Source organism: Bufo bufo, chromosome 1 (assembly GCF_905171765.1).
Source record: "Bufo bufo chromosome 1, aBufBuf1.1, whole genome shotgun sequence".
Classification (NCBI taxonomy): domain Eukaryota; kingdom Metazoa; phylum Chordata; class Amphibia; order Anura; family Bufonidae; genus Bufo; species Bufo bufo.
The window spans coordinates 737,948,254-737,960,113 of record NC_053389.1 but is presented as its reverse complement, the minus strand read 5'-3'; positions in this window follow the sequence as shown (position 1 = coordinate 737,960,113).

Here is an 11,860-nt window from a genome sequence, read left to right as displayed (position 1 = left end):
CCTTGTCCTGTGCTATGGGATATAAAAGCAGGAAAACGGAAACTGAATCAGTTTATGGCTGGAGGTGACTCAGTACCAGACAAGGAACAGCTCCAGAGGTGGAATCCTGTGACTTCAGCCTGGACTCCAGACCATACATTTACCTTCCCTCATACATAGTAAGGCCCCTTTCACACGGGCTAGTATTCCGCGCGGATGCGATGCCTGAGTTGAACGCATTGCACCCGCACTGAATACCGACCCATTCATTTCTATGGGGCTGTTCACATGAGCGGTGATTTTCACGCATCACTTGTGCGTTGCGTGAAAATCGCAGCATGCTCTATATTCTGCGTCTTTCACGCAACGCAGGCCCCATAGAAGTGAATGGGGTTGCGTGAAAATCGCAAGCATCCGCAAGCAAGTGCGGATGCGGTGCGATTTTCACGCACGGTTGCTAGGAGACGATTGGGATGGAGACCCGATCATTATTATTTTCCCTTATAACATGGTTATAAGGGAAAATAATAGCATTCTGAATACAGAATGCATAGTAAAACAGCACTGGAGGGGTTAATTTTTTTTTTTATAATTTAACTCACCTTAGTCCACTTGATCGCGTAGCCCGGCATCTCCTTCTGTCTCCTTTGTTGAATAGGACCTGTGGTGAGCATTCATTATAGGTCACGGACCTTTGATGACGTCACTCCGGTCATCACATGGTACGTCACATGATCTTTTACCATGGTGAATCACCATGGTAAAAGATCATGTGACGTACCATGTGATGACCGGAGTGACGTCATCAAAGGTCCTTGACCTATAATGAATGCTCACCACAGGTCCTGTTCAGTAAAGGAGACAGAAGGATATGCCGGGCTACGTGATCAAGTGGACTAAGGTGAGTTAAAAAATGTTTTAATTTTTTTTAACCCCTCCAACGCTATTTTACTATGCATTCTGTATTCAGAATGCTATTATTTTCCCTTATAACCATGTTATAAGGGAAAATAATACTATTTACAGAACACCGATCCCAAGCCGGAACTTCTGTAAAGAAGTTCGGGTTTGGGTACCAAACATGCGCGATTTTTCTCACGCGAGTGCAAAGCGCATTACAATGTTTTGCACTTGCGCGAAAAAATCACGGGTGTTCCCACAACGCACCCGCACATTTTCCTGTAACGCCAGTGTGAAAGAGGCCTAAGAAACAATCAGGACAGGAGAGAGATTTGTGCCACTCATCTGTTCAGCTCCAAGACATTGTCTAGGCTGGTACGTTTGTGGCAAGCCAATATTCACACGTCCTTGTCTGTTTTAAAAAGACAGTCAATGTTTCATCCCTGAAGACGCCTGTGAAGGGTACAATTTTCGGTCTATGTGTCCCTTTTTTGCCCTTCCACATGTCATTCGTATTCCACGTGCACTGCTTTAGGCTACTTTCACACTAGCATTAGTATTTTCCGGTATTGAGATCCGTCATAGGGTCTCAATACCGGCAACAAAAAAAACTGCTTCTGTTTTGTCCCCATTCATTGTCAATAGGGACAAAACGTAACTAAACAGAAGGGAATGCTCCAAAATGCATTCTATTCCGTTTGGTTGCGTTCTCATACCGGAGAGAAAACCGCAGCAAGCTGTGGTTTCCTTTCCATCATGGGATGCGGAGCAAGACGGATCTGTCATGACCCACAATGCAAGTCAATCCGTTTTCTCTGACACAATAGAAAACGGATCCATCCCCCATTTACTTTCAATGGAGTTCATGACGGATCGGTCTTGGCTATGTTAAAGATAATACAACCGGATCCGTTCATAACGGATGCAGGCGGTTGTATTATCAGTAATGGAAGCGTTTTTGCTGAACCCTGCTGGATCCAGCAAAAATGCTAGTGTGAAAGTAGCCTTAGCTGTAAGAGTGTCCTACCAATGGTCAAAGAAAACAACAGAACATGGATGCCATCTGTGTTCTGTTAGCAGTTTTCGTGGACCCATAGACTTCAATAGGCATGTATGGTCCGCACCATGGACCAAAGTAGTGCGTGTCTGCATTGTTTTTCCACTGACCCAAGAACAATGGAAAAACAAGGATATGAGAATGAACACACTAAAATCAATGAATCGGCGGAGAACACTGACGGCACAAACTCATGACTCACTGACATGTGCTGTGATACGTGTCAGCCGCTGCGTGTAAACCATAATTCCATTCACTGACAGCAAAAAACTGTATTGAGTGACTTTCACATTTGTTACATTAGTATGTTTGTGCTCTTTTCTTCTGACTTGCATAAAATAATAAAATGCTGTCTGCCGGCAGCTACCACTAGAGGGAGCTCACTGTACATGAATGAATATGGTCCCACTAGAAGGTGTATATCCTCTGTATGAAGTGAGCTCTCCCTAGTGTCCTCTGCTGGTAACAGAATTCAGTTATTTTACTCAAAATCAAGGGAGCAGTCCAGTACCTCATCACAGGCCTCCTAGAGGTGGTGTGGTCTGCCTCTATGGTAGCTACAGGACTGGACAGAGGTTTGGAGTGAGTTGCATCTTCTGGAGTGAGACACAGGTGAGTCATAACACAGTCCTATGACTGTATATTGCTCCACTGCTACACCAACGAGATGTACAGTATATCTCAAGATAAAAAGAATTGACAGCAAGTCTTGGACTTTTTGTGACTGAGAATGGTTCCTGGTAACATCCTGGATAAGACTAGCAGTCACAGGGGGCGTGCAAGTCATCCCGGCTGAAAGGGGCACACCAATTGTCGGGCTACTGAACCTGGTGACCACCAAAGCCATGTGGAAGTGCATGGCCCTGTCATTTGGACACCATCCTGTAGGACGCTGATATAAAAGCCGGGGCGTAGCTACTTTTGAAGCAGGAGAAGTGGCTGCTACAGGGTCCGAACTCAGGAAGGGGCCCAGAAGGAGGAAAATGGAAGGTGCTAACAGAAGTTACCACACAAGGCACTTTTCAATGTAAGGATATAAGACCAGCCTTGCACCTGAATACAGGACACAAGGGGCGGGTAGTAACAGGAAACCTCAGTGGTCTGTGGGAATTCGCTCTGATAGACAGGGTGTGCGGACGCAGTACAGAGGCAAATTACCAGTCCTTAAACCAAACTTCTGTGTTTATTCACACATAAAGCAAAAACAAAACGTCACTTTGCAGTCTTGGTGTTAGTTCACACACAATGGAAAGTCCACATAACGAAAATCACCTTGTTGGCAGTTCTGCCCCTAGCAGGCTTTTAGGGGGCCCGTTTCCCTTACAGACGGGTCTCAGCCCTCCAGCACAGCACAAGCTTCAGATCCCAGCACACACACCTCCTGAGCTCCACTTTCAGACTGAGGTAATCCTCCTCACCTGGCAGTGCTGGCTGGTTTTTAGGCCTGGCAAAACCCGGCCTGGAACATGGTGAGTAGTCACCCACCAAGCACTTTGACTACTCCCAGTAAGAGCCGCCCCAGATCAGCTATACAGCCATACTAAGTATTAAGGTGTCAAACAGCAACTGCTGCTGACACATAAAAACCGGCTCTTACTCCACTGAGGCCAGGAACCTCAGTGACACGTACCTATCATCCACGATGATTCCATGTACCTTATTACAGATCCTAAAAGTGGAATAAATGAAGGAATTCCAGGGGAAAAAATCCTTTCTGTGGGTGTCAAAATGTACATAATACTGCCTTACACCTAAATCCACCCCCCCCCCCCTCCTCCTCCCCAGAATAAAGAGATCTGAACCATAGAAGTAACGCTCAGGCCTTATCCACATGACTGTATGAATATGTTATGTATGTTGTCCATAATCAGGTCATAAACTTTGCAGACATTGTGCTCAAATTCAGAACACTCGGAGGTGGGGGAGAGTTATCAAAACTGATGTAAAGTAAAACTGGTTTAGTTGCCAATAGCAACCAGTCAGATTCCACCTTTCATTTTTCAGAGCTCGTTTGGAAAATGAAAGGATCAGTCTGATTGGTTGCTTTAGGCAACTAAGCCAGTTTTACTTTGGACTAGTTGTGCCCCTTCAGACAAACATTACACCCCCTGTCAGTTGGCTTACATTGCATTGTGAGCCAAAAAGTTGACGAATTTTAAGTGAAGCCCCTTTCCCACAAAACCCACCTTTTGGATGAGGTAAAACGAGTATCTAAGCACATAATAAATGAGGTGCAAAGCACGTATGCTAGTTGTTGTTTTTTTACCAGAATTTTAGCACATTTTCATTAATAAGTCCTCCCCCCAGCCATACAGTATTGGAAATTAGGATGAATCTTGCTGAGGTTTGTTACATATATCAAATCTGGACAGCTGCACTTCACTTGCTCCTCAGCAACAGACTTCGAGCTGCTAGTTTTTTTTTGAATGACAGGCCTTGGGGGAGATTTATGAAACTGTAAAAAGAGAAACTGTCTCTGGTTGTTGTCCATAGCAACCAATCACAGCACTGCTTTCATTTCATATACACTGCGTGCAGAATTATTAGGCAAATGAGTATTTTGACCACATCATCCTCTTTATGCATGTTGTCTTACTCCAAGCTGTATAGGCTCGAAAGCCTACTACCAATTAATAGGGTTGTTGCGGGTATCGAAATTTCGATACCCAATCGATACTTTTGTCCCGGTATCGATACGATACCGGGATTTCCGTTTTTTCGATACTGGGCTGCGCTTCTGCGCAGTCTAGTATCTCTGAACATGAGCGCGCTGCTATCGGCGCGCTCATGTTCTCTCTCAGCAGCACGGGGAGAAGGAAGCTGTCCTCCCTCCCCCTGTGCTGCTGCCGCTGCCACCAATGAGAAGAGAGGGGCGGAGGAGGGGCGGCAATGAGAAGAGAGGGGCGGAGGAGGGGCGGCAATGAGAAGAGAGGGGGTGGAGGGGGGGCGGCAATGAGAAGAGAGGGGCGGAGGAGGGGCGGGCGCACTGCGCCCCCAATGATAGGATTACTATCGGAGCGATGGGAGGAGACATCAGCTTCACTAGTGGGCGTTCCTTTTCCCTGCGCTGCGATTGGACAGCGCTACAGCCAGGGAGAAGGAACGCCCACTAGTGAAGCTGATGTCTCCTCCCATCGCTCCGATAGTAATCAGCAGCATGTGGAGCAGGAGAGGAGACAGTAATGGGGCACTGCGGGCGAACGGAGCGGCGCCCAGGACTAAATGGTGAGTGCTGAGACATCGCTGGGCGCCGCTCTGTGTGGCCTAATAGTGAAAGTCTGGACTCATATACAGTAGTCAGTCTTTAACACATACAGGAGGCGGGTGCCGGCAGCAGAATCGCATTGCCGGCACCCTGCCCCTGACAGGGAGCTGCGATCAGCGGCAGTTAACTGCCGCTGATCTGCTAGTACCCGCCTCCTGTATAAAGGGGTAAAATCATTGGTGGTGCAGTGTGCCCCCCCCCTCAATCCCCCCATCCCATTAAAATCATTGGTGGCACAGTGCGCCGGCCCCTCTCAACCCTCCAGTATTAAAATCATTGGTGGCAGTGGCCACAGGGACCTCTCCACTCCCCCTCATTGGTGGTGCAGTGGCAGCTTCTGATCGGAGCCCCAGCTGTGTAAGCCTGGGGCTCCGATCGGTTACCATGGCAGCCAGGACGCTACAGAAGCCCTGGTTGCCATGGTAACATCCCTGATGCTGTGTGCACAAAGCACAGAGCAGCAGGGACAGTGTGGAGTCCTATTCACCCTGATAGAGATCTATCAGGGTGAATAGGAAAAGGGATGAAAGATCCCAGGTTCTAGCCCCTAAGGGGGGAAATAGTTATTAAATAAAAAGTGAAAAAAAAAAAAACACTAAAATATGAAGTATAAATCACCCCCCTTTTCCCAATTTCACATATAAAATATATAAATAAACATATTACATCGCCACGTCAGAAAAGTCCAAACTATTAAAATATAAAAAAAAAATCTAGGTGGTGAATGCCGGAACAGAAAAAATAAAATAAAAACTGCGCGATTCGCCATTTTTAAAAATGAGGAATGCACGTGGCTTTTTTTGTTTATTTTTTTCGCGTGGTATCGAATGGTATCGAGTATCGCAATACTTTTTCATGGTATCGAAACCGAATCAAAAATTTGGTATCGCAACAACTCTACCAATTAAGCATATTAGGTGATGTGCATCTCTGTAATGAGAAGGGGTGTGGTCTAATGACATCAACACCCTATATTAGGTGTGCATAATTATTAGGCAACTTCCTTTCCTTTGGCAAAATGGGTCAAGAGAAGGCCTTGACAGGCTCAGAAAAGTCAAAAATAGTGAGATATCTTGCAGAGGGATGCAGCACTCTTAAAATTGCAAAGCTTATGAAGCGTAATCATCGAACAATCAAGTGTTTCATTCAAAATAGTCAACAGGGTCGCAAGAAGCGTGTGGAAAAACCAAGGCGCAAAATAACTGCCCATGAACTGAGAAAAGTCAAGCGTGCAGCTGCCAAGATGCCACTTGCCACCAGTTTGGCCATATTTCAGAGCTGCAACATCACTGGAGTGCCCAAAAGCACAAGGTGTGCAATACTCAGAGACATGGCCAAGGTAAGAAAGGCTGAAAGACGACCACCACTGAACAAGACACACAAGCTGAAACGTCAAGACTGGGCCAAGAAATATCTCAAGACTGATTTTTCTAAGGTTTTATGGACTGATGAAATGAGAATGAGTCTTGATGGGCCAGATGGATGGGCCCGTGGCTGGATTGGTAAAGGGCAGAGAGCTCCAGTCCGACTCAGACGCCAGCAAGGTGGAGGTGGAGTATTGGTTTGGGCTGGTATCATCAAAGATGAGCTTGTGGGGCCTTTTCGGGTTGAGGATGGAGTCAAGCTCAACTCCCAGTCCTACTGCCAGTTTCTGGAAGACACCTTCTTCAAGCAGTGGTACAGGAAGAAGTCTGCATCCTTCAAGAAAAACATGATTTTCATGCAGGACAATGCTCCATCACACGCGTCCAAGTACTCCACAGCGTGGCTGGCAAGAAAGGGTATAAAAGAAGAAAATCTAATGACATGGCCTCCTTGTTCACCTGATCTGAACCCCATTGAGAACCTGTGGTCCATCATCAAATGTGAGATTTACAAGGAGGGAAAACAGTACACCTCTCTGAACAGTGTCTGGGAGGCTGTGGTTGCTGCTGCACGCAATGTTGATGGTGAACAGATCAAAACACTGACAGAATCCATGGATGGCAGGCTTTTGAGTGTCCTTGCAAAGAAAGGTGGCTATATTGGTCACTGATTTGTTTTTGTTTTGTTTTTGAATGTCAGAAATGTATATTTGTGAATGTTGAGATGTTATATTGGTTGCACTGGTAAAAATAAATAATTGAAATGGGTATATATTTGTTTTTTGTTAAGTTGCCTAATAATTATGCACAGTAATAGTCACCTGCACACACAGATATCCCCCTAAAATAGCTAAAACTAAAAACAAACTAAAAACTACTTCCAAAAATATTCAGCTTTGATATTAATGAGTTTTTTGGGTTCATTGAGAACATGGTTGTTGTTCAATAATAAAATTAATCCTCAAAAATACAACTTGCCTAATAATTCTGCACTCCCTGTAATGCCCCTGAAGAATGTAAGCTGTGCTGTGATTGGTTCATAGGGGTAACAGAGTTTTCAGAAATCTGCCCCCTATTTCTGTCAGCCACCTATGTGTAGATTAATACATGGTTATTTTCTGAAAACTCCTTTACGACGGGTAATGAAGTGATTAATTATGGTGACTACGCTCTGTCTCCCACTTCAGTCAGTATATCAGGCCCAGCTGCATTATGTGTATGCGACCCACATAACCTTTCCACTGAAATCAATGTCGTCAGGGTTGCAGTTGCAGCAGAGGTTGCATCACTACATCCTGTGTCACTATACTGTACATTCCTGGTGACACTGCAGTGCCCAACCCACAGCCAGGCCTGCAGCATGCTGACAGGGACGTAGTGCCACCTAATCCCTACAGATCCTGCCGAACTCAGGGAGGGTGACAGCTCTTATGTCATTTTACCACGCTTTACACTTTTATTATGCCCACTGTCAAACATGATATATATGATATAATATATGTGTGTATGTGTATATATGTACAATATGTGTATATATGTATGTGTATATATATGATAGATGTGTGTATGTGTATATATGTACAGTATGTGTATATATATATATATATGTGTGTGTATATATATATACAGTACAGACCAAAGGTTTGGACACACCTTCTCATTCAAAGAGTTTTCTTTATTTTCATGACTATGAAGGCATCAAAACTATGAATTAACACATGTGGAATTATATACATAACAAACAAGTGTGAAACAACTGAAAATATGTCATATTCTAGGTTCTTCAAAGTAGCCACCTTTTGCTTTGATTACTGCTTTGCACACTCTTGGCATTCTCTTGATGAGCTTCAAGAGGTAGTTACCTGAAATGGTCTTCCAACAGTCTTGAAGGAGTTCCCAGAGATGCTTAGCACTTGTTGGCCCTTTTGCCTTCACTCTGCGGTCCAGCTCACCCCAAACCATCTTGATTGGGTTCAGGTCCGGTGACTGTGGAGGCCAGGTCATCTGGCGCAGCACCCCATCACTCTCCTTCATGGTCAAATAGCCCTTACTTTCAAAGTTTTCCCAATTTTTCGGCTGACTGACTGACCTTCATTTCTTAAAGTAATGATGGCCACTCGTTTTTCTTTACTTAGCTGCTTTTTTCTTGCCATAATACCAATTCTAACAGTCTATTCAGTAGGACTATCAGCTGTGTATCCACCTGACTTCTCCTCAACGCAACTGATGGTCCCAACCCCATTTATAAGGCAAGAAATCCCACTTATTAAACCTGACAGGGCACACCTGTGAAGGGAAAACCATTTCAGGGGACTACCTCTTGAAGCTCATCAAGAGAATGCCAAGAGTGTGCAAAGCAGTAATCAAAGCAAAAGGTGGCTACTTTGAAGAACCTAGAATATGACATATTTTCAGTTGTTTCACATTCGTTTGTTATGTATATAATTCCACATGTGTTAATTCATAGTTTTGATGCCTTCAGTGTGAATCTACAATATTCATAGTCATGAAAATAAAGAAAACTCTTTGAATCAGGTGTATTGTGAATCTGTACTGTATATACAGTATGTGTGTATGTGTATATATATATATATATATATGTGTATATATATATATATATATATATATATATATGATATATGTGTGTATACTACTAGACGTATAGATTTACCCCAACTGAACTAGATATAAAGAAATTCCCCATTCCTGCTCTTTTTCTGTGTGCTGTAAAGGATGAAGCTCCAGCCCTCATCAGACAAAGTTGACTTCTCACTGCTCTATGTAAGGACTTGCTTTATCTGTCTTAATTATCTGCTTTATTTTCTTAAATCTTCATTTTTTCTTATTTTTTGGTTGACATTTTGGGATTACCTTTGGGACCAATTGCTGGTTTTCCCTAGAGTTATGGACTCAAGTTACAACGATTTCAACGTACAATGGCCGTCCCAAAAAACCTCAAACCCTAGTTTTGATCATCTTTCTCGGTACTATACTTTAAGAAATTAGATAACCTAGTGCTCGGTCAGTGATTTCCATCAGTGATTTTGAGCCAAAACCAGGTGCGGCTCTAAACACATAACAGGAGCAGATCTTTCCCTTATACCTTATGTCTGTGGAGGCTCCACTCCTGGTTTTGGCTCACAATCACTGATAGAAATCACTGACCAAAACACTGACGTGTGAATGAGGCATAACAGAGCGGGGCAACCAAATTCCCTTCAACTACGCCACAGCCCATCCCCAGACTAGAAATAGCCTTACACATTAGATAAACCCCCTGATTTCAGATGTTCAAGTCTCCCTGGACAGCAGATGACGGAGGACAAGAAGGATCTGCATGGTTGTCTGTGAAGGTTCTCATCAATCCAGGTCATGGGGTATCAGTAGTAATAAGCCAGAGCAACTAGCCTTGTATTTTTTCTTGAAGACGTTTCACTAGTCATCTCACTGGCTTGAGTAAGACTAGCGAAATGTCTTCAAGATACAATACAAGACCAGTGCCTTTGACTTATTACTTATGTTTGATGTCAACATGCCTAATCCTTTATTTTCACTGGATATAATCCCTTCTCCATGCATACTGGACCAAGCTGTGCCTGCGTGTGTATTGGGAAATCGGGAGAATCGCTGGTTTGGCTGACAGCTATCTAATGGTATTAGAGGCAGAAAAATAATTTACTGATTTTGGATGCGGATTTATGGTTTTGACAGAGTTAGGGTACTTTCACACTTGCGGCAGAGGATTCCGGCAGGCAGTTCCGTCGCCGGCAATCTGGACGCAAACGGATGCATTTGTGAAATGGATCCGGATCCGTCTCACAAATGCATTGAAATACCGGATCCGTCTTTCCGGTTGTCATCTGGAAAAACGGATACGGTATTTTTATTTTTTTTCACAGATTTAATGGTCTGCACATGCGCGGACAGAAAGAATGGATCCGTTTTGCCGAAACACTTGGGGCCGGATCCGGCATAAATGCATTTCAATGGAAATTAATGCCGGATCCGGCATGTGTTCAGGATTTTTGGTCGGAGAGAAAACTGCAGAATGCTGTGGTATTTTCTCCGTCCAAAAACCGTAAGAGGGACTGAACTGATTCATCCTGAGCGGATTGCTCTCCATTCAGAATGCATTAGGATAAAACTGATCCGTTTTTTCCGGTATTAAGCCCCTTTGACGGAACTCAATACCGGAAAAGAAAAACGCTAGTGTGAAAGTACCCTTAGACGTCCACTGAGTAGATTTTTCAGCCGCCCATTCATTTAAATGGGAAAGACCATTTTTAGCAGCATGCTGAAAGAAGGTATCGTTTAAACAGCGCAGATACCCATTGAAATGAATAGGAGGCAGATTTTCTGATGCAGAAAATGTGAAAAACTCAGTGTGATCATACTCCAAGGTGTTGACTATCATGCTGAGTCAGCCTTACTTGACATCATACATGTGGTATATAGAGATCCATCTTCTTCTAGCCATGAAGTTCAGGGAGTGACACCAGACATCTCACTAGTCGCTGCAGGACACACAATCACTTTCCATTGTGTCTGTTATAAAGGATTCCTGCTTGGGCAGAATAACTTCTTCTTGATGCTTCTGGAGATAAATGGCTCTGAACTAATAGGGGGTCAGCAGATTATAGTGACTCCTGTAATAATGAACAGGTTAAACAGGCACATGAGGAGCCTTCATAGCAGTACATGCCCTACCTAGAGACGGCTGCTTAGGGGAGAGGAATCATCTGCTGCTGTCATAAATCTTCTAGATGCATCTTATCTGCTACTTACAGTGTGGAAATGGATGCCTCCAGTATTGTCCTTGTAGGCTCAAGTGTCCTTCTGACCTCTACATATCATTCTGACCTCTATCTGATCCTTATATATTCACCTGGTACTGGAGTCAAAGCTGTGTCTAAAGGTCACCATACACATGAGTTGTTGGCCGAGCGCTCGTCTCATACATATGCATCCTCGGCTCTGGAGAGAGGGAGAAAGTCAGAGTCAGAGGAAGCTTATCTTCTGCCGTTGAATCCACATGCCCGATCCTTATGTCCCCGACAGCTGATGTTGGGAGGCTCCATACTCACTAGCTGGTTGGCTGACATATACGTCTGATGTGTATGGCCAGCCTAAGGAGCAATTCATTAGCGGTCTGAATAAATTCAGAATGGGGCATGACCATGCACATTAGATGGCTGTCAGCCTCACGCTTGTTGGGCTGAGGGCTCACTCTTCCAGAATGCTGTTGCATTGTGTTTGACTTTGTATTTTCAGCCATGGCAATGTGCATGTGTTTTC